Source organism: Anser anser, assembly GCF_964211835.1.
Source record: "Anser anser genome assembly, chromosome: 5".
Classification (NCBI taxonomy): domain Eukaryota; kingdom Metazoa; phylum Chordata; class Aves; order Anseriformes; family Anatidae; genus Anser; species Anser anser.
In genome coordinates, this window is record NC_139725.1 from 37,725,165 (window position 1) to 37,749,178 (window position 24,014).

General features: G+C 44.0%; 1 protein-coding gene across 5 annotated transcripts in view; it reads left to right on the forward strand.

Annotated features, from left to right (window-relative positions):
• Nucleotides 1–24,014, forward strand: part of OSBPL5 (oxysterol binding protein like 5) — a 174,996-nt gene that overhangs the window by 62,940 nt on the left and 88,042 nt on the right. Inside the window, exon 1 of one of the 5 annotated variants that reach the window (XM_083839000.1) lies at nucleotides 6,747–23,496. The exons of the other annotated variants lie outside the window; for them this stretch is intronic. The gene's annotated coding sequence lies outside the window, so the exon portion shown is untranslated. Of the gene's footprint in view, nucleotides 1–6,746; nucleotides 23,497–24,014 lie in introns of those variants that run through there. 5 annotated transcript variants of the gene reach the window in all.

A 24,014-nucleotide genomic window follows, 5' to 3' on the forward strand; every position in this document is an offset into this window, starting at 1 on the left:
AGAAATCTGCGCCCGTGTTCCTTTCTGTAGGAGGGCAAAAATTCCCTACCAGCCCAAAAGGGAAAATGGTAACCAGTGTTAGACTTGGGTGTGGGTGGAAGAGGCCGGGCAGCTGCTGTGCAGTTGCCGTGCGTCCCTGTCAGTACTCGTGCCTTAACATTACAGCGTGTTTTCGGCTTGGCCTTGGATGGGGAGTTGTTTGCCATGTGAACCATTTGCTCATACCTTTCTAAGCCAGGAAGCTTTAAACATCTAACCATGCCAGAACTTGCGTCAGCTCTGTGCAACACTCCTAAAACCTTTAACGGCCTCTGAAAGAGGGCAGGAGCTCAGCAGCATCTCATCTACTTCCAGAGCTTTCTTTTGCAAGAACACCCTCTGCAGGAGCTTCTCTCCATCCCCTGGGAGGTTACTGCCCTGTCTGCCAAGAAGATGCACTGTCAGGCCTTCAGACCTCCACGAGCACCCCATATATCACCAGACCTGTGGGATAAGGGTTGTAGAGGTGTTAGTGGGACCATTCCAGCTGACCTCAGTTCCCAAATCCTCTGCTCATAAAGTTCTTACTGGTGTAAAATGTCGTGTGGATCAGAAGCAGCTCTCAGCCTTCAGCTGAAAAGGTTATGTTTTACTAACAGCTTGAGCTTTCCATGTTTTCCTAATGTTGGGCAAACCTGGTGCAAATGTCACTAGGACAACCAGGAGCACTGACTGATAACCTCACAACATCCTGCAGCAGAAGCTGCAAGAGCATTAAAATTAAGAAAGCTCCTGAGGGGTGGTGCTGGAGCCCCCTCTTCAGCACTCTGTGTGCCATGCAAACAGTATTGCAAGTAATTGGTTGCTGTGAGGAAACGCTGCAATCCTTTTTTTCCTTTAATCTGCAGGGTTTTGTTTGAAATAGTTTATTATTTTGGCAATTGGCAAGTAGAAAGTTGCTCCTGCTGGGCTGGACCAGGCTGGTGTAGTCTAAGTTGTTGCTTGTCGACTCATCCTTGCACAACTCCCAGGAAAATGTACTGCAGGCTCTGCTCCATCTGGCTGCATGCCCTGTCCTCTGTGAGGCACAAACTGAATTAAGAAACAATCTTCATCTTCTACTGTCTGGCTGTTGCTGCTCAGTCAAACGCTGTCAGAAACCAGTTTAAACACAGACCCCAAACTTGATTATGCCAAGTAAAAATGGGCCCTAGGAAGTGATATCTTTGTAGCTGAAGGCTGGAGGTGGTGTTGGTTTTTCCCACCTTTAGTGCCCACTTCTGGATATGAGCACAGTCTGTGTTCCAGGCAGACTTGCTCAGTAATAAATACTTCCATGTATTTGGGTGCCTGAATTGGCAGCAGGACTCCTGGAGATCCTGGCTTACTCTTGAGAATTAAAATCTGGAAAATATGTCTGACTTTTGTCAGCATACTTATAAACAACTCCTAGCTGTATGTGGGATGGGGCTCTCTTAGCTTTGAGTTCACCATCCTTTGTTTGCTATCTCTCGGACTTGATGGAAAGCAAATCTCCTTTTCCTCGATCTGCATTATAAAAGGAAGCTCCTTTGTTATGTGTCTGCAGTTCTGTTTTTTTTTCTGGACCTCTCCATACATGTTATCTCCACACTGTAACTGCTGCGGAACAAAGGCTCCTCTCCCCTTTTGTGTTTTTGACAGCACCAGCATTAAGCCTCCCCAGGGTGAGACAAGTGGTGCTGAGCAGAGGCTGCGCTGCGACCCATCCGGGCACTGGCATCAGAGCATCTCTGCAGCTTTGGGGCTAAGCTAACTCAAGGTAGATCCAAAATACAGATACAGCTGGCAAACTTCTGGGTGAACAGCGCTCTTCCTCACACCCCTCTGTCATATCTGCACCAGCTCTGTTAACTGAGGCATGCTTTGAGGAGCAGAAATGTTAAAATGCACTTAATAGTGATATAGCTTCTCTATTTCTTTCCCCCCTCTGTTCATCTCAGAAATAGGCAGTGAGTGGTTGGATCCTGGTGTTGCTATGGTGAGTTTTAAAATACACCTTTGATCGTAGTTGATAGGTGCCAGCCAGCATATTAATTCCAAGCTGTCCATATGGTTTCAGACCAAAATACTTGTGATTTTTTTTTGCAACTCTTCACTTTATTGAAGCTTAGCCTGCTAGCTCACAGCCTACCATGTCTTATTGTGCAGCTCTGTAAGAAGTCTGATCAGGTTTGATATTTCCTTTTCTCAGTAGAGCAGTGGCTGGCAGAATTAAATCTGAATTTCTTTGCGTTTCTAAAGGTAGCAGTCAGGTCACTGTATCTTCCTCAGAGCTGGCGTTGGCAATTTCTTTTTAAGAGTAAGGCTAAAAGCTACATCATGAGGCAAGAAAGGAGAAAAAACTCTGAGGTGAAATGCGAGGTACTGCAAGTATGGGCTTAGTGATTTAAATTTTGTGCCCTCATCTCTTGTTTTTTAGCCTTCCTGTTGCAATGTTCACTCACACTGAAGTGCACGTATTTGCAGAAGTGATTTTACTGAAATCAGGAGCCCTTTTATGTGAACAAGTGTTTGCTGATGTGAATAAATCACATAGTTGAGCCCTGGCATTTGTCTTGATCTATTATGTAGTGCTGGGGAAGAGTTGTTGTGCTCGTTATTGACTCCTCCAGCCAATTCAGCAGCAGAATTAATTGGGAGGAACCATGTTTGATTTTCCTTTGGTAGCAGCTGTGAGTAAAGGCCCTAATGATAGACATCGCGCTGCATGCAGATCAGTGTCACACGAAGGTGTACCCTTGATGTTCAAGTGCAAGGAGAGAAAATGAAGGCTTTGGAGGGGTGATGGGAGGAACTGGAAAGCATTCCTCATTAGAGCCTGGCTGCAGAAGAGGAGCAAAGCCTGGGCTCCCTTGCACTGCACAGAGGCTGAGCACAGCGACTGCTCAGTTAATTAATCAAAGTGGCAGCATAACTGTTGTAATTTCCCTGTCATCTGTTTGTTTGGGGAGAATTAAAAAATAAAAATCCCCCCTCGTTCTCCTTGTGTACTTCTACATGCTGTTCTCACCAGGTTATTTTTTTCTGCCAGGGTTTTCTCCGTGTTGAATAGCCTGAAATTGCCACTGCAGAGTAGGGGTGCCACAGTGCTTTGCCGTGTGGGGCCTGGTTCGCTGTGCTAAATGTCTTCTAGGCTACTGCAAAAGGCAGAGTGTCTGCACCCTGAGAGCCTGAAACCCAGGTGGAACTGGAGTCCGTGAAACAGCATTGCCAGGTTAGCAAGCACTTCATGTACGGTACTTAGCTGGTAACTGCTCAGGAAGAGTGAGGAGGCAGGTGAGTGAGGTTGTTTGGCTTAAGGTCAGCCTCTTTAGGTGAAGCATTTTAGTGAAGGAGTAGTTTTTGCTTGATACTTCTGCTGATGCCATCATTAACGAACACGGAAAGGACCCTTTCTGCTCATGGGCTTCAGGATTATGTCTGGAGGGTTTTGCTGAAGTCTGTGGCTTCAGTTATTCTCCTGTAGCTCTAGCTTTTTAATGTAAATTTGGTGAAATGAGACCTGGAGAGTGCTCCCCTAAAAATCAGTAGCAGAACTCTTGCTACAGGAGAAGGAGACAAGATCAGATGGTTTGGGCCTAGCAAGCGCAGTTAAACCTACAAAATGATTCAGCCTGAAGTATCTGAAGTGGCAGCTCACCCTATCTGTCTTCATGTTGACTAAGGAGGAGCCCATAGCTCCAAGGCCTGACTGTACCACCCAGGTCTCCTCACTGAATTGAAACCAGAGGCCCTGCCAGAGTCAGCGGGGCTTGGGCATCACCCAATTTTATGCAAATATCTCAGAAGTAATTAAAGCATTTTATAAATTGCCTGTACTGCTTGGAAGTGATGCAGGAATGACTCTGTTCATGCCTAAGTGTGGGGGCAAGTGCTTGAATTTGGAAACACTTTGTCAGAAATCAGCATTTTCCCCTCTGCTTGAGGGAAGCCTGGCCCCCATTTCAAAACTGCTGCTGCACAGCAAGGTTTGCTGGGTGGCGCGTTTGTGGCCTTCAACCTCACTTCTCCTGCAGCGGTCAAATGCCTCCTACTTCCAAAAATATTTTGCTGTCCTGTGTGGTTTTATACAAATACAACTGAAAATTCAAGTGACAGGGAACATGGTGCTCAGTCACTTTCTGTAACTTATGCTCTGGTTTATCCACCGAGGCAGCCCACGTACCCTAGAGAACAGTCTGAATCTGTGTGAGCGGAGATCCGATAGCATTCTGTCGTGGCTTATTGGGTCGGAGGGCTTAACCAGCTATTAGAAAATGATATTAGGAAATCTGACTTGCAAAGGGACTCTGTTCAGAGTTTTGAATCTTTTGTCAGCTCTAATAGAATATTCAAGAGGAAGTTTGCAATTTCACTCTAATCCTTCTGGTTTTATTTCTCATTTTTGTGCTTGCTTTTCTGCCAAGCAATTGCCCACTGCAGCTATTTGCTGGGACTTGCTTATCTAGACTTCTGTTATTATCCGGGTTGAGTATTATTATTTATTTGTATGGTAATACCTAGTGCTTCTGATCTGGGATCAAAGCCCCATTGTGCTAGATATTACACAGACCTAGTTTATTTAAAACCACAAGTATTCACTGTCTCAGGAATGTACAGTTTTACCTTAAAAAGACAAGAAGGGTTGGAAAAAGGTAACAGGAAAACAGTCACATGTAATTTAATGAACAATGGTCAGGGCACTCCAGCTGTCTTGGCTTGAAATGACAGAGGCGTGTGCCTGCAAAACAAAAAATGACATTGGCTAGAAAATGGTGATTTCCTCAGTAAAGGGCATTCATCAAACTGTTTTTCTGGTTGCCTTAGGAAAATAAGTTCAGTTCAGAATGGGCTTTGCTACTGTTTGCAGGGCCACAGCCATCTTCACCCATCAGTGGGTACAAGAGGCTTCTTCAGCCAGAAATTAGGAAATCCCAGATGAGTTTGCATGATACACTTTGGTAAAATGTATCCTCTGAATTTGGACCTGGCCGGAGCGTCTCCTAGTGGCTTGCAAGAGGCTACATCACTGACTTCAAAGGCATGAAGTTGTTACAGTTTTTGGATGAATCTGACTATTCAGCAAGCGCTGAGCTGGCCGGTAGCATCATCCCAGGCTGGGAGCTGGCTGGTTGGGGTGCAGCCCTGCTGAGAGGGAGCACGTTAAATAGGAGCAGATGTGAACGTGGCAGGCTGTGTGCTGGACTGTGCTATGAGCATCCCCAGCGGTTGGGAAGAGGTTAATATTTTGTTCTACCCCTTTCCCCAGCCACTTCAAGGGGGTTATGGAAAAGCTGGAGGGGCCCAAGCCTGCTGTGTGCAGTGGGCAGGAAAAGTGGTGAGTTGGAGACGCTTCTGGAGTACCACAGTGAAAGGAGAATGTGTCCTAGCAAGCACCAAATCTGGGAATTTCCCCTCCTGTGGGACTGGAGGCCTTAAACGGTGTCTTCCTCACCTTAAATGCCTTCTCAGCAAGCCTGCCTGTACTGGTGGGATTTGTCCATCCAAGCCTGGTGGTGTCCTTGGAGAACTTCAGCTTGTGCATAATCAGCCTTAATAGGAGGGTGCCTAAAGCTTGTGGGGTCAGGTTTGTTTTGTTTGCTGTCTTGTTTTAGGATTTTTTGCTCTTTTTTTTGGAACAACAGTGTGTTTTTCTTGCCAGCAAGGAGGCAAACCTCTCTTCCACCTTGGAACTGCACAGCCCGCACTTTTGTTTTTCTGCTGGCTCCCACACTTGGCTTTTTGTTGTTGCTGCTGGTGAGCTTAATTGCAGAGATGTGCCAGGCTTAGCAGACAGATCCAAATTTAGGTCCCTCCGCCTTTGAGCAGAACAGAAGGTCTACAGAAGGCATTTTTTAGGGTAGCTATTCAGAATAGCTAATAACAGAGGCTTATTGGCTTCACTTTAGTCAGCACAGCATCCCTGGACCCAGCCGTGCCAGGCAGTTGGCTTTTCTTTGCACCTCTGTGACTTGCCATGGTGATGGCCCAAGGTGGGAGTGGTCCTAGGGAGAATCCCGGAGCAGAAGCCTGCAGCTGGGGCTGAAGTGTGACGAGTTGTTTTTACTTCTCAAGGCTCTGGATTGTCTCACCCCATCCAGGCTTGTTTCCTTGCTTAACTTAACATATTTGTTTCTATGTCTTTTGAAATGATGCATTTCCTTTTTTTTTCCATGTTCCTTGTGAAGTGCTGGTCCAGTGAGTTTTGTTCCAGCCTGGCAGAGAAAGGTGTGTCCTGAGCAGAAGCTGGCATAAAAGTGTGTAGTGGAGATCATTTCCCTAATGCAGACTAGACTAGGATATACCTTTGCAGGGACTGTAGCCAGGAGGGTTGTGTTATGTAGCCATTAGGGTGCTTTGAATTGCAGAGTAATTGGAGATAGGAGCTGGGGCGTGTGAACAATTGGAGAGCTCTTACTGGCTTGTGTGGATAGAGTTGAGAAGCAAGAGGAAAGGGGCTGAAAACGAACAGGCTGATGAGAAACTTCGTATGGCCCATAACTAACTGTGCGCCTGCTTCTGCAAGACAGTTGTCTTTTGTGTGTGTTGTAAAGTAGCTTTATTTTAAAACTGGGTGAAAGTTACATGCTTATTACTTGAAGTCATTTGTCTTCAGGTTTAACATCTGAGCTGCAGGTGAAGTCACAGCTTTCCCCGTCTTGTCCTGGAAGCTCACTTTAAAAGGTACTCTGTAATGTGCAGTTGCTTAACTTCACCTTGTGTTGTTTGGTACTACAGTGATGGTAAACCTACTCCACGAGTCTGCCCATAGGTGGGTCTGGTTACTGTACTTCTCCTTTGATTTTTGAGTAGCTAATATTTGAGCTAGCCAAAGCTGAGCAAATGTATTGCGTTATCATTTATTGTTTTATTTCATACTCAAGCCTCCTTCAATTCTTTCATTAAAGACATGTGAGCCTGACAGCCTGCCAGGCTGCATAGTTGCTGTGCAGGTGAGTAGCACCCCATGCCAAAGCTGCACCCACCTTCCTCTCCTTCCAAAATACCCCTCTGGCTCTGGAAACGCTTGGCTTCTGTAGCTGCTCCTGGGCAACTTGTGCATACTACATCTTTCGAAGTCCTCTAGAGTTCATTTTCAGTGGGGGAAAAGAGACCCAAATGTTCTTGTATCTAAAAATTCTTGTGCCAATCCTTTACGTGGTTTTTTGAAAGCATACGTTTGGCCAGAAAATAACAAAATAGGCTTTGAATTTTGCCTCACATGCTGAGGGTCTGTGGGAGGAAGATGGTAGTAGCTACCTGAATGATTTCCAATGTTACATGTAAGTCTTGGGTAGAATTAAACTGCTCTGAAATGAGCTACTTGCCACACGAACGATATGATAATGGGCCCAGGGTGCTGAAGAATGCTTTGTCAGGATTTGGGAGAATACCCACCTGGACCATTATCTCTTGTGCCTTTTGCTTCTTGTTCTTGCATCATAAAGTTCCTGCCTATGGCCCTAACCTCACTGAGTGCAACATGGGAAACAGTTAAGGATGCTTTTAGGACTGTGAGGCATTTCAGTGCGGTGATAAATGATAGAAACACCTCTTGACCTGCCCATAGTTAAGAATCTTGCCTTTGTTTGGTGCTAGTTACTCTGTGCCTCTTCTTCCCTTGCTGAAATGCTCACTCTTGAGGACACAGTTGTGAAAAGGAGCTGGGAGTGTGGCTGGTTTGTCTCTATCAGCCAGCTGCTAGGCTCGAAGGGGGGAATTTGGGGTAGGTTGGATAAAGGCATGAAGGCTCAGAGTCCTCCCCCTAAACTTCAGGCACTTTAATGAGCTGTGAGGGGTGTGGGGCTGTTGCTGGTCTCCGGGCATCTCTCAAAGGTAATTCCAAGCAGGGGTACCTGGAATGAGGTCACAAATCGGGACCTGAGTGCATCATCTTCAGGCCATTAGCTCCAGCCTAATCAGCAGGGACCAGAGAGCCATCTCATTTTGGGGTCAAATACCCACTTTTCTTGTGTTTCTACCCTCAGGTTGTTAAAACTATTTTGTAACACCTCAGCCATTCATTAAGCAAACAATCTAGTTCTGATTTTAATTTCTGTGGCTGAATTTAATTGTGCACAAGCCCTGGTGCACGGGAAGCTTATAGACACATCTGTGATTGCCTCTCAGCGGGCTCGCTGGTACTTATGCCGCAATACTGTTAGTACTAGCGGGGACAGACTAATGCCTTCCTGCTTAAACCTGTCAAGGAATCTGTTAATGGGGTGGCCTACTTCCAAATTGCAAAGAGGAGCAAAAGCTCATCAGACAGTGTAAATGGTGATAATTTCAGCAAATGCTTTCTGTATAAGGAGATTGATGTTTTAAGTGTCTCAGCAAATTGGTAATAATGATCAGCAATTCTCTACCATTCTTCACAAAGGAACAGATCTTTGATGAAAGAAGCAATTAAGTGCAGCCACCTTCTGGACTGAGCTAATGCAGACTTTTCCCATTGTCCTGATAGTTAACTGCTAGACCTACAAGTCGTGTTTAATGAGCTTTCTGCTTCCAGACCAGCAAGGAGCCTGCAATGAAGCTGGAGAAATGTGAACAGCATTTATAGCAAGCTTCTACTGTGGCTTCAAATATGCTGGACAAAGCTGTGTTTGCCTTGTAGTCAAAACGGGATGAATCAAGAGATGAGCAACAATTCTGCAGCAGCTGCTGTTCCCGTTGTGCTGTTTGCTCATTTTACAGGTAGTGACAGCAGAACGAACATCAGCTGGATCCCTAGTGCAGCATATGGAAACATTTCAGCTTCCATGTCAGTGTGCATCTGGCTTTGTACTCATAGATGTGAAGAAGAGATCTGAATTGAAGATAAAACAATTCTAGGCTGTGCGGAAGCTTTAGTATAGGATTCCTTTTGCTTTGCTGCAGGAGATGTTATTAGTGTGGTCTCCGTGTTGCAGTAGTGCTTGGACAGCTTCACCGGCCCAGCTTCAAGACAAACTGAAGGCCCTGGTTGAGTAGGGAAAGCTGGGGAGCAGTTTGCAGACCAGCACTCTGTATAACAAAAGTCAGTTTCCTGGTTTGGTCTCCTCCTAAGTCTGTGTGAGCTTCTTGCACCCAATGTCCTTTCAGAGGATGATACTACTTTGTGAAGAACTGGGATGCTGTTAGCTTCTCCTGATAGCCTCAAGGTCCCGCCTTGGGAAAGACAGCAATTATTATCCACACTAATACTAGGCATCCTCTTGTGGACCTCTGCTTTGCCTGCAGTCTAATGAGTATCAGGCTGTTGAGCCATCCTTAGACAGAGTGGTACCTTTGATCACTGCTGTCTTTCCATGAGCATATTCCAGCTCTGATTCATCTTGTCTAAGGTTAGAGGACCAGAACTTCATGTAGCATTTGATGTGTGAATTAGCTGTGGATTTACTGCAGTGGTGTAATGTTGTCTTCTGTACTTTTTTGTAGTAATTCATATTGTTTGTCTTTTGACTGTCGGGCTCTGAGCTGTTGCTATCAAAGCATAATTTTTCGTAAACAGTTACAACTGTATAGCAACTGGGAGTACTTCAGCAAGGGTACTTCACCAGTTCTTTGGGCAGTGCTTCTATTGACTCTCTTGACTATCTTTATGTTGTTACCTTATTTTTTTTTTTGCATAGTTGCTTGACCTCTTTTTGGAGTCATTTTGTAGCATATCAAACAATGCTGCTCCCAGCATAGGCTCCTAATGAACTTTACTGATTACCTTCTTCCACTGCTAACAACTTAGTCCTATCCTGTGAAGCAATTTCTATCTTTTGAAAAAATTAGTTTTTTGTTTAAGCACTTGAGGGATTTAGCTTTCAAGAGTGTTAGGTGAAGGACTTTGTCACAACACTTTTTGAAATCTAGATCATATTAGATGGATCACTTCTGTCTACACAGCTGCTTGCTTATTTGGGGAAATCCAGGAGGTTTGGAAGGCCTGACTGGCCCTTACAGCAGCTGTGTTGACTCTACAACAAGGTTGCATTTACCTGGGTGTCTGTCCTTTTGTAATCTTCACAAAGTTGCCAGGTACAAATGTTAGTCATGCAGACTTGTAGTTCCTCCAGTCCTCGCAAAATCTCTTCTAAAAGCTTCATATTTTTAATTTTCTAGTAATCTAGCTATCTCAACTGAGTTCCCTTAAAATTCTTAAGTGAATGGCATCTAGTCCTGACTTTGTTACTGTTCATTTTTCCTGTTTGTCCCAGAAGCCCTCTTGTGATCGTTGAAATTTAAGATAGGTCCTGAAAGACGTGACTGTGGCATCTCCCTTGTTTCTTTTGCAATTAGATCTATGGAGGTTTTAATGGGTATGTTTATTTGAAACAGCTTGTAGATTAATTCTCTTGTAAAGAATATCAAGATACTAGCTATGTTTTTTCCCCTATTTGTAACATTTAATTCTAAAGTCATTTCACCCCTCTTTAAAAAGAGGGGAAAAAAAGCATCTCATTTACACTTAGGCTGTTTTTTGTTGCTGCAGCACAGCAAAGGATCTTAAAATCTGGAAAATTACGTTTGTTTCTTTACACTGTGAGGTCAGTTGAAAGTAATTGCTGCTGTAAACAAGAATTACACCCCATTGTTTTCATCTGTCTGACAAGACAAAGAATCTTTTAATAGAGATATGTAGTACTGGAAATGTTTGTAGAAGTCACTCTGCTCTAAATCTTAATCACACTTAAAGAAAAATCAGGTGCTGCTGTTTCCTGACTTATGCTTTCAAGTCAGCTCATATAGGTATGATTTATTTCTCTCCTGTGTTTTCCCAGTGCTGTCTGATAAGATATCTATATTTTGGTTATGATGGAGGGCTGAACTTAGTGCAGGCAGCCTTACGGATCACATTGGTGCTGTGAGGACAGCTTATAGCTTTTCACATTGATTTCTCTGTGTCATTATAATCTTGTCGGCATGTTTCCTTCCCCTGGAGGTATGCAGAAATGTAAGCATTAACGTAAATCTCTGAATTTCCAGGAGCTGAAGCCATTGAATTTTGTATGGAACTAGATTTGTTCCCATCTCATCTGTTTTAACACCATGTTTTCAAAATGGAACCCAAATCAGATGATGAGCAGGCAGGTAAATGATGCTTCAGCATGCAAGGAGTTTTCTTCCCTCGATTCAGATTTCAAACTGTAGCATTTCAGTTCTTCTGCAAGTCCTAGCACAATAGGAAATACTGAATTGCTGGTTGAGTGAAAAAGCATTCTCTAGGCTTCCTCAGCACCTGAGCTGTTGTAACAATCAGCACTCTTAGTTTGTTGTCCATTTTTTTATGACTTCAATTGTCAAGTTTTTGTCATGAGCTAGAAGCCTATATATTTTTAATGAAAGCCAGTATGGTTCCTGTTTCTGTGTCTCCAAGAGCACAGACTTGAGGCAATATCGCAAATCCCTTTCAGCTGGAAATGAAGTGGCAAGCCTTCACAACAAAGTAAATAGTACACTTCCAACACTATTTGTTGAATGTATATATTGCCTTATAACCCCAGTCTCTGAGCTTTTCAGGAGTAAAGTAATACAGGATGTTAAGGGTTGGGCGCCTTGGAGCTGACATGTCCTCATCTGTATGGTAGGTAGTTGTATAAAATCTGTTGGCTTTCAGAAGTGCTGACTCCTGCAATAGCTGCTGGAGTCAGTGAAATCTGCAGCTGCTCTAACTTCTGAAAACCAGCCTTGTTTAGTTCAGGTGAGCAGATGTGGAGTTAGGCACGTACAGCTGGGCATCACGTTCTGGAATTAGGACTGCGTTATTCTTACCCCTCAGTCTGCATCCCCTGTTGTGTTCACCTGTAGTTTGGTCTCACATCCACTGAAGCCAATAACAAAATTCCTTTTTTTCTTTCCCCTGGTATCGCGTGGTTTGACTATTTACTTTTGCATCCTTGAATGTAAGATCCAGCAAGGCAAAGAGGAAGACTCCCACTGATGTTGAAAAGGCCAGATCCTTTCACTTTTATCACCTGTGGGAAGTTATATAAAAAGGAAATTGTTGATAATTTTCCTGAAGTCCCCTTTGCTTTCAGAGGTCATTCCATTTTTGTAATCTGGCCAACACCAAGATAACTTTGGTACTAGCTGGGTGTTATTAGCTTTGTTTTAGTGCAGCAAAGTTACTAGAGTTGGTTTTGGTTATATACTTGTGTTTTTAAAACTTAACAGGAGGCACTGGGAAGAAAGGTAGGCATCCTGATCTGGGCACATCAACTGGAAGAAAAGAAAATCTAGCTTAAAGTTGCAGTTTTCCTTTCAGTGCAGCGTTAGGCTGAATAAGAGCCTCAAACTGTATTTAAAATCCAGTTGAAATCCATTTTCCCAGACTAGACATGAAAACTGAAAATACTTAGCATTTAGGTTGTCGTAGAAACACTGACTGAAGGTGAGAAAGTTTCAAGGCTACATGTGCCTAATAATATCCCAGAACTCACATAAGTTCTAGGCCTTTATGTACTGAAGGCTAGTGTTGATGACAATTTTACATCCTGACTTGAGGCAAGCAGTCCTACTCAGCGTGTTCCCAGTGTACGTGCTAAAGTTTGGTCTATGTAAGCTGCATTAGTCTACATCCTGCTAACCTGCGGTGTGTTCAGGTACTTCAGTGTTCCACTGAGCTGGAATATTTCAGCACACAATTGAATATGTTGCTAAACTGCTGCCCTAGTAAGGTGTGATAAATTGAGTTCATGTAATTTCGGAGCAAAACACTGCAATGAATACTTCAGAGAAAGATACTTCTGGATCATTTTATGCCAAAAGTTGTGTTAGGGGACTTTAGCTGTTTTGTTGCATTGTCACTTTCTTGTGCTGTTCTCATTCTAGTTTTTAATTGAGACATTTCTTGAGACTATTCTTTTGTTGAGTCAAACGTTTATTGATCCTAAGGCACCTCACAAAATCTATTTATTTTCAGCTGAGGACATTGTTTCAAACAATTGGTCTCAAGATTTATTTCCCCACTTTCCTATTTTCATTTCATTAGGTGTAAATGCAGAGTCATGACTTCTCTCCTCAGACCGAAGCCTTTAGTGTCCTTTCTTCTTGGTTTCCATTTGATTATAACTACATCAGGAACATTTTTTTGAAATCTGGTCTCCAAATCTGTGTCTTTCTTTCACTGAGTGAAGGATATTCTCCTGGAAAATCCACTGAGTCAGAAAGGATCCACAGATGTGGACAAGTAAAGACTTTTTCAAACTTCAAGGTAACCTTAATTCAGGTTATGTAACCTTAAATCTGTTATGTTACTTGAAGTCATAGAGAAGTTCCTGGCTTGGCGAATTGTGCTGAGCTGTTTGAAATTAGGGTCTTATGTATTCTCTCCACCTGGACATCCGAGTTGCTAGTTGCTTTTGACCCTGATATATCAGAAATGGCCCCATCTTTTCAAACTGAGGAATATTACATACTCTTAAATAACTAGGTAAGGCTGTTAGTTACATTCAGAGAAGCATGGGGGCTGTTTCAAACTTGTCATTCTTGATTTCAAACTAAGTCTCTATTCATAGGTAAAGAAAGAAAACTGTCTATTTGACAGATTTTTTTGGATGGCAGCTCTGGGGGGTGGTAGAAAGGCAGGGAGGATGTGCACCAGACCAGCTGTGCCCATCTCTGCAGTCAGCGGGGTTGTCTTATGGGGCAGTTCAGACCAGGGCTGGCAGGCTTTTCTGAGCCATCATCTGCAGGAGGTGATTGCTGATTCCATGCCCAGACTACAGCCAGCTTTTGTAATTATGCTCCTAAATCTCGCTGACACCTTCCACCACAGGTACTTGCTCCCCAGCCTCCCAGATCATCCTAGCTGTTTTGACACACGCTATTTAGTGGTAAGCACCCGGCCCAGCCTCTTTCATAGAAGTTCAGTAATTGTTGCAAATCAGTGCACATACAGCTTGCGATTGCAGTTTATAGTTCTGAAATGAGCCCTTGAAAATGCTTTTAAGCAAGGATATGGGCAAAAATGAATCATATCTCTTTGAGCTCTCCTGCTGGGCTAGTTAAAACAGTGCCTGGTGTCTTCCCTTACACAGTCCTGTCATCTTCCTGAGCATTTTGTTGTGCTGTATCTTCTGGATGTTGATGGATGAGCTCTGGACTATCTTGTTACTGCAGATGCAAAAGGTACTGTTCCCTGCTCTCTGCCTATTTCTTTCCTGGGAGTGCAGGATCCATAGCAGAAATAGCAGAAAGAAATGTGCTTCAGTAGAAAATCTAGCATCTCAGCCTAAAAACACTTCTTAAGTTGCCACAAGGAGATTCTTAAAAGCAGGTCAGTTAGTGCCCCTGTTTAAGATGGGACACAACTGCAGTGTTAATGTTATGTTCTTGGATATACCAATGTAAAGCTTGATTGATTTTTTTTCTTAGGCTGCCTCTTTTGATTTTGATGAGGCATGGAGAAAGCTGAAGTGGCACCTGCTGGAGCTTTTGCTCCCCTGGGTGTTTGGTCTTGGAGAAAACGTGAACCGTTTGTGCCTTGACCTGAGTATGGCATCAAGTCACATCTTTTATTAAACCGTTCTTAGAAAATGCCATTTTTTGCAAGCTACATCAACTAGATCAAATTATCTGGTGGGATCAAGATGCATTCTAAATGAGCACCAAGACAGGGAGGCTTCTCTTACTGTCGACAGTACGATTCCAGCTGACTTGAGTGGACCAAGAACCAACTTCATGCTCCTGTCTCAGAAGGGTGTCTTGCAAAATTGTTGCTTTCCTTCTCCTGTCGTGTTAGACCTGGGATCACCGGTGTTTTTCTGTAGGCCCTGACACTGGGAACTGGGAGACTGCACAGAATTGCAACCAACGCTGCAACATCTTGAGTATTTTGAGTCTTACTTGAAAAACAGGAAGGAAATAAAAGAACAGAGGAATTGTGTTTTAAAATCTTTTTTGTGTTTTAGGGTAGCCTCGTGAGTTTTACAGTTTGATTCATGAGTCTGTTGTGCTGTGGCTTGGCAGTTCTGTGAGCATGCGGGAGTCTCCTGGCAATCACAGGGAGTCACGCTGAAGGACAAATACAGCCTCATAATTATTCTAGTCTTTCTGTGCAAGGAAAATGCCTCAGTATCTGGAACTGCATAGTTTCCGAGTTTCTATGATGCTCCCCTTCTTGTCTTGTGACATTTCCAGCAGGAATGCAGAGCAGTGTTGGCCAGCCAGCTACGTATTCTGGGCAGATTGCTCTTCCTTAGTGCTATGGTACTGTGTAACGGGATGTCGTTTCTTTTCTGGAACAAAAGGAAGCTTCCATCTGGAAAAGGAAGCTTATGGGTGGCTGGGCTTTTTAAATAGAGGTTCTATCCTGTGAGTGCTTGTTGCACAGAGCAGTCATGGCCCAGGATCTCAATGAAGAGCTGTCAAACCTGGCTTCGCTGTGAAGTCTGGATTTTTCCTGATGCAGGGCAGCCTTCCTGCAGACATCCCACGAATCCTGCACCTTAGAGTGTGGGGCTCTAATTCTAGGCCTGGTCTTGACAATTTTTTTTCTTTGGGTCTTCCCCAGAGCTTTGAACAGCGAGTCAGTGGCAGCACCTCTGATCTATACTGTTTATCGATCCCAGGTGATGGAGGGTGGTTTCAGGGCACCATGTAAAGGATTCATTGCGTTGTAAAAAAAAAAGCATCTTACCTCTTAAATCAGAGAGCCCAGGAAAAATTCGCGCTGCTGTCTGTTCAGGACAGTGTTGGAAGAGGAGCTGCCCACTGTGGCCTTAACAGACTGTGACAGCAGCACAAATCATGACCTAGAGGACAGTAATTGTAGCCAAATTCTTCCCTTACTGCTTCTATCGGCAGAATTTTCCATGTCACAGACGTGACTTTTGGCTGACACCTGTACTCTCCTTCTCTTCTGCTTCTATGCCTCCAGTCACATCTTTTCTTTACACACCCTGTTGTGTTATATTTCTGGTTCGAAGCCCCTTCACATGGCAGCAAGGAGATCTGCTCTCAGAGTACTTAAGAAAACTCCCTGCAAAGAGCAACTTGGCCTTTATAAGAGATGTCTGTCAATACAGACACTAAACAGGTAATGACTTGGGATCTTGCCAGCAAGCCCCTTTCCTTTGCCCTGAGTAATGAGATAATGTTTTGCATTAACTCTGTCTTAGGCTGGCAAATCCTAGGAGAAGAATCTGCAAATGTATTTGTGGAGTTGGTAAAACACTGTTAACGTAGATATCTGGCCACGGAGAGACTTGCATGGCGTTTACAGGCTTAGGGTTTGTTTTGGAATTGGTTTTGGTAATCAGGAATAACAGGGAGAAACTGAGAGCTGGGAGACTTTCTGGCTGTGATTCGAGAAGGGATAATAGAACAGATAATTTGGGCCAGATACAGCAGATTACTTAGGTTCTTAATTTTCAGTGAAGTGGGAAAGCCATTGAAACACAGATTCGTTCTAATGAAATAAGTGGTGAAATTAAGAATGTAAATAGCTTGTTGAATATGGGCCCTACTATGGTTTATGAGGAAAGTAGATGAGAAAGTTGTCACATTAAAAACATGTCCTTCTTGTAGTAACAAAAAATAAACAAAACCAAAAGCAAAATATCATCTCTTCCCAGTTTTGGACAAAAACAAAAAGAATAAAAGATACCTCCTGGCTTTGGGAACCTGTGCTAAGTTTCAGCCAAAGAGGAATGTTACTTGCATCAGGTAAAGACCAAGTTCCAAATTTCAGACAATGAGTCCTCCTCATGGAAATGTTGATCTGGTCCTAAATACGATTTTAGAAATTAGACATTACTAAAAAGAACATAGCCAAGTCTCTTTAAAGTGGTCCTAATGGTCTGCATTAGATGGCAGAAATGCAGACATTAAACCTTTAATCATTTTCACGAAGAGGAGAGTTTCACAGATGTGCAGCTCTGAGATTCTGAGCAGCTTTTAGGAAATATTTAAATTTGACCACCAAAGACTTTTTGCTCTTTTTAAACATACATAACCAGGAGAAGACCAGAAAGTCTTTTTGTGTAAATAACTTGTCTCAAAATTTATGGTGATGTGATCTTAGCAGAGACAAACATCTCTGTGTAAACTGAAATACAGTGTGAGCTAAGGGAGGGAAGATGAATTTCAGCCAAAGATAAATATAAACAGTGCATTTCAAGGCTTAGCAGGAGGTATTTCTGGTTGCAGCCTAATAGGTGACTGTCTTGGTGGTTGCAGCATTTTTTTGGCTTCGGCTGAATGGGTGAAGATGCTTCTCCTGGGATTTTTTTTTCCAGTTTCAGAGTCCTGCTGCTTTGAGCATCTTTGCAATTGCTGAGCAGTGCACACATTCCTGCTGATTTTGAGGGCACTTGTCATGCATGTGTCACACATCCAGGCCATCCATCAGTCCTTGCAGAAAGAGAGCATAAATCATTTACAAATTAATAGGCTGAGACACTATATAGTGCTATAGATGGTGTGTAAAGTTTTGTTAATGTGCCATTGAAAGAGCTTCTACTTGAATGCATTTTATTTTTCCAGAGGTTTCCTGGATTTAATGGACAAAACCTGTAATAAAATAAATGCCAGTAGTCAGCAAATCAGGTTTTTTGCTGTCAGTTCTGCTTATCTGTAACATAAGGCGCCTCTTGGAATATGTGTAGATGGATCAGGTCCTCGGATGATTGAATTCAGCCTAATTCCTCTGAAATGAGAAATTCAGTGGGCGATTTAAGAGCCAGACCAAACTGCAGCTGAAAATGATTTGGCACGTCTGTCCATAAGCTTCTATAAGGTGCTTAAAACTCCTCAACTGGTGTCAATGACACGCAGATGTGTAGAAGCCGGGCATTGAGTTGCTTCACATGGTGCGAGCTGGAGGTCTGGCTCACCAAAGCTGGCAGTCACGGGTACTGAGGATGCATACCCAGGTACCATGGGACAAAATTTCTTCAAGCACTAATCTGATGCTAGTATCTGTGTCCTCTTCTCCATGTGTACATGTATATGCATCTTCGTATATGAGAAAAAAGGAGAGATGCACTGTACTTCAATGAGCTTATTTTATTTGCATGGCTGCACCAACCAGAGTTGGGTGTCAAAGGGGACAGGAGGAAAGGAGTTGGGAGCATTGTTTTGCCCCCAAGGGAGCCGTGCTGAGTTGGTTATTAGACGCAAACAACTTCAGAATGGTGGGAATTGTCCAATAAGCCTAATACATCTGGGAAGATTGTTAGTTTGTCCTCTCGTGATGTGCTCCAGGAATGGACTCGGTGAGATCGCTGGTGTGTTCTCCTATTAGTTTGCCTTTCTATTGCAGCAAAGCTGATGGGCTGACAGCACTGGCCTTTTGGAGGAGATGATGAATGAAGGGTAGAAAACAGCAGTCCCAGACACTGCTAGGTCACAGCTGCTAGCAAGCAGAGAGTTGGTCCTGCTGCAGGACCAAAATGGAGGTGTCTCGAGTTCAGCATGAGTCATGCAAAACAAATTCTGCTATTCTAAGTGAATGACTTTCCTTTTTGCACTTTATCCAAACCAAATCAAAAAGCCACATCAACGGGAAAGAAAATGTTTCAAGTCACGAAGCGAGCTGGGCACCAAAAGGGGTCTATTTAATCACTTGCATGTGTTGAATGGGGAAAAAAACAAAGTAAGTCACTTGCAGTAGCAGATGTTTTCAAGACTTTCCCAGAGCATGTTTTTTTTTCCCAATGTTTGTGTGCGACTGCACTGTAATTGGTGTCACAGCTTTTCCTGGTCACTGTCCTGCTAAGGAAGTGAAGTCTGTACCTGAGAGATGTGGTCTGGGCTCTTGTCCTGGGGAGTTCATGTCGTAGCCTAGACCTGCTACATAACATAGGCAGCAGCAGAGTGCTGGCAGGCCAGAAAGCAGCAAAAAATCACCCTGAAACTTGGAGGGCTGACTGGGGGAAGGACCAGCTGTGTCTTGCAGCCAAATCCATCCCAAGAGCCTTGTCAGACCACTGAAGATAACTGGGTCATAAAACACAGTAGCCACCTGGGGAGCTCTACAGCCAAAGACTAGTCTGGAATGGTGGCCTTGCGATGGGAAATAAAAAAAAATCCTGGACTGAAATCTCTATTTGAAGCTTATTGGGAGCTTGAAGGACTGGCATGCTGGTGTGACTGGCCTGGTTTGAACATCCTACCACTCCTCTGTACCATAACGCATGCTGCTTACCGCTGGTTCTCGTTTTCAGTTTTCCCTTTTGTCTTCATCAGTTCAGACATTTTCCAAGCTGCGTGGCAGCAAAACTGCTCCTGGTCACCACGTCACTTGGCTTTTTGTTAGCAAATAAAGTTGCTTGCGTGGTCAGGCAGCCTGTGTTCTGGACTGAGCTGTTTGGTTGGGTGTCACCATGTGCTGCTGCTCCAGAAAACTGCGTTGAAAGCCAGAGAAGTCCAAGGAGGCTTTTCTTGTCCGCTGCTGCCCAAACTGCTGTTGCTGGGTGTTAGTCACAGTCCTCACGTGTGTGTATTTATATATGGCAACCGTATCCTGACCTTCCTCTCAGCCCTGCATGTCTTCATTTGGGGTTGTAGAGTAGCTCTTACCCAAGAAGAGGATTGGGATCACTGCATGTAGAACTGTTCTCGTTTCATTTGTAGGGCTCGTTATGCTGTGGAGCAATCTCAGCTGCTTGCAAGGGGTGGGACAGGCAGTTAGGGAAATGAATCCACTTTGTTTTAGCTGCCTTTTTCCTCCCAGTACCTTCCATCATTGGCAGGAACCTCTTTGTCTCAGGCAGTATGTTGAAAACGAGCCTGAAGTTGGTCTTGCTGCTGTTCTAGGAGAGCCGTCGTGTATCGAACAGCAGTACCTTTTGCAGGGATTTTTCTTGTCTGATGGTGTGCAGATACTGTTTGTTTAGGTTTAGTCATTCTGTGCGAGGCAAGGCTGTGGGAATGTCAGCTTGCTTTCTGAAATGCCAGCCTTTCTTGGAGAGCTCTCGCTTTGCTTTCCATCCAGATCTGTTGGTGCGTTTGGGGAATTGCTAGCTGAGGGTATTTCTGTATGAATACATACCTACTGATCAGCTATTTACGAAAAATGGCTGCTTTGCATAATTTTTTTTGCATATTTTCTCATTCCTTTTAAAATCAGCTTACATAATCTGCATAACAGTTATCAGACTATGACAAACATGAATTGTAAAATCACGGAAAATACCTCTTTCAGTGACGCACGGGGCTATTTCCCTCTGTTCGGTTCTGGTGTCTTCTGAAACCAGAGAAGTTCCCCCACGAAGAAGTGGTGGGTTCTGATCTGCTTGCTTTAAAAATAGCGTGGCGCAGCGTGCAGTTTTGCTTCTGCAGCTTCCTCTGTGTGTAGCTCCGAGCTGACAAGATGCTAGTTTAGGAAATTGCAAGCTTGGATATCTGGCCGTTATCAAAATGCCAGCGCTAAAATTGGTGAGCACATGCTAAAAGAGTTGAAAATGTGAGAAGGCCTCTTACAGGATTAAGTCCGTTTGCTTTCAAGAGGAAGATAAATTCCAGTAAAGGCTTTTCCCCAGCTTTAAAATGATACTGGAATGATTAGTGCCGAAAAGCTACTTCCAACTTCCCCTGTGCTTGCTCACCTGGACAGTTACTGAACTGGAAAAACAAAATGTGTGATCACTTTTGAGTTTCTGAAGTGACAAAATGCCGCTTTCCCCCATTTTTGCATTTATAAATTTGAAAAATACAGAAAACTTGTCTGCAAAAATTTGCATGGCTTTCAGCAAGGGCAGGCACCTGGAACTGTCTGTAGGAAGTTGTTCTGGGGGTGTAAATTTTTAATGAGCCATGTTCCTGCTCTTCAGATGGCAGAGGTACGAGTCCTGCATGGTCTCAGTGGGCATGTGGCTGAGCCAAAACACAGCTGTGCTTACTTCAGCCCTCACACATCCAGGTGCCCCAGGATATGCTGCTATGGGTATGTGAGAACAGCACGTAGATGCCCCTGTCAGCATACGGTTTGTAATCAAAGGGGGAAACTTAGCAATAGGCCCCTCTTCTGCAAACATTTCCATGCTCGAGTAAGTTCTCTGGTGTGACTAGAGGCAGGAAAGCCTGGAGGGTTTTGTTTTTTTAACCTTGGGGAGTTTTAGTTTGAAAAACAATCTGACGGGACTCCCTCCTTTGTCTTGGACACAGCCTGCATATGTTTCTTTTCTGTCACTCAACATTCCTGCAGGAGCAAAGTAGACAAGGAAAATTTAACATATGCAGAGGCCTGTATACATAACGTGTTAGATTCAGCTGTAGGTATAGACACGGATGAAACTCAGAGGAAAGATCACAGAACTGAAGTTATTCATCACTGTAAAACCAGAAATGAAGAAAAGATGTGGAGGTTAGCCCCAGTTTAATAAAATCATTTGTGTGCCCCCTTGAAATGCTGTATCTTGGCTAGAAACCCCTCAAGGTGCAAACTGTCGTGCAGCATTTTATACAGGCAGGCAAGATGAATGATGAACTCCAGGTACTGGGTTTCTATAGTGATCTTGTTTATCTTTCTCTGTTTACTTCCTTTATATTGTTTCATTACACCACAAAGAGATCCACGTGTTGTACCTGAATCTTATCTATCCCCAAAGTTGCTGCTAGCCTATTTAAGGTTTTACTTGTTTATTTGCTGAGTGACAGCAAATTGAGAACTTTCTCCTCGGTGGTTGCTTTGAAAAATGGTGATGCAATCCCTGCCCCTTCCCCTGCTCCAGCTGCGAGAAGCTCAGGCTGCTGTGCTGGCTGACCCTCCAGGCAGTGTGCCTGGGGCAGTCCATTCAGTACCCTGTGATGGGAAGGGGTAATGAGAGAGGGGGACTTAATGGGGTATGCCAGGCATCTGCGAGATGGGGTTCACAGCTGCAGGTTGGAGCGTATTATGCCTTCAGCTTGATTGATCTGTTCATTTCTTGAACTCTGTACCCACGAAGGGTGCATGGCAGTGCTCAGGACTGCAGTACTCAATTTATTTGCAGACAGATGACAATATTCAAAGCTGTGCGTATGCTTTTCTGCTGCCCTGCCTTGCCAGTGTACCTTATCTTTTGAACTGGAAGGATCACAGGACTGGTGGGAGCACAGATTGCAAGTACTGGGAGCCAGTTTGTGCTCTGCTGAGATTATTAGGGGATTTGCCACTGGGCTGGGAGTGAATGGCATCGGGTCCTAGGCTGTGGTCTTGAAGACGTAGCTCTGATCACATCTTCCCTGGTACCTTACTCCACCTGAACTCAATATGCCCTCAGGGCCTTGCCTTGGTGTTCTGTGTTAGCAGTAGGGAAGGCTCAGTGTGGAAGATGAGCCTCTTGTCCCACCTGCAGGTGTTTGAGCTGTTGGTGGCTTGTTTGGGATCTGCTGAGCTAGGTTCAGCTGCTCTGGATTTTACCTTCCTTCACCCCCTGCCTCGAAGTGGCTGTGCCAGCAGTGGACTCCTGAGCCCCTTCAGTGGTGGGATGGAAAGCTGGAGTGTAACCTAAAGCTTTCAAAGGGAAGATCTCTTGCTAGCATGCAAAAACCACAACATCTCAACTCATTCACAGAAATCACTGATTATATCTGGCTGAAATATCTTTTGAGCAGGCCCTAAGGTGACTGAGATCAGTGAATTTCAGCACAAATTGTTGAAATTCAGTTGAGTAGCAGTCCTTTGCTGGGAAGTTTTGGGTAACTCTAATTATAAGCTGTTGTAGCGATGTTAATAAGTTTGTCTACTGCTGCCCATGGCACTCGTGTTCTCAGTGTAAATAAATGAGTCAGATTAAGCATTAGGAAAAACCATGTAACAGTCGAGATGATGAATCACCGCAAGAAGCTGTGAAGGAAAAGCTGTGCACTTTTCCTCACTGGAGGTCTTGAAAAGCAAGTTGGAGAAATACCTGCCAGACATGACCTGGGTATACTGTGTTGCTTTAGACAGAAAAATGAGGAAAAAATGTAGTGCAGGATTCGAGCTCTCTTCCAGCCTGGGATGGTAAGATAACAAATTCATTATAAACTAACCATTTCACATACCGTTCTTCTGTCTCTCTCATTTCTCCATAATGAATGTTGCCTTAAGTGGTAACTTGCTTTCTCTTGATGGCCCTTATTAAAAAAGCACTGTAACTATGGTTAATTAGCCTTCCCTGCAAGGTGCAGTAGATTACAGTAGATTAAAGACGCCAGTAAGTGAGAAAGCTTCAGAAAGCCCAACAAATAGGCTGTGCTCTGCTGAATACCCTTGTGGCTTTGTGCAGGTATTGGCAGCTGTTATGGAACAGAGCAGAGATTGCCCTGTTTGAAGGAAGCATTTGGGTGAAACAGGGATCAGCTGCTCTTTGTTGCCATGTGCCTACCAAATGGAAACCTTGTGGGACAGCTGCATCTGCGTGATGACTGGCTGGTGATCAGAGTTTTGGTAGTACTCCTGAGGGTAAAGACTGTAATTAGCCTGGTGCTGGAGAGCCAGAGAGAGACAGAGGTAGTGATTTTGGATCACATCTTTGGATCCTCCTGGAAGAGGAGAAAAGCACTGCTGGGATACTTACTGGATGTACAGTTCTCCAGAGTCTGTTGCAGGTGGGGCATGATTTATAGCAACCATAAAGCAGCAATAAGGCTGCTTTAAAGTGCTCTGGGGTTGAATTTGCCATTAGTTGTTACCAGAATTAGGCCTGTGTGTTCTGGTGCATAGCTGGGTTTGTTCTCAATGTATGTGTGTTAGTGCTGCTGCCGTCGCCTGCTCCTGGCAGCTGGCTGTTTGGAAAGCCTCAGTATCGTTTTTGCTGGTGCCATGGTCTCCCTGCAGGCAGGAGCAGTGGTCTTTTTGCTCGCTAGTTTCCCTTCTGCTGGCGTTGTTTGTCAGGGCCTTGCACAGCAGAGAGCCAGAGAAGAAAGGCGAAGGGCAGGATTTGGGCTGCTGCTTGCTTTCCATTGGTTGTCTTCATGCTTTTTCTCCAGGCGTGAGGTGCCTCCTTAGTCCTTTCTACTCCATGTACTGATAGTTTCAACTCTTTATCTTGTGTAACGGTTCTCCCTTTTCAGTCTGAGATTTATAGCTTTATTTGTGGATGGATCAGTCTGAGAGCTGGGGACAT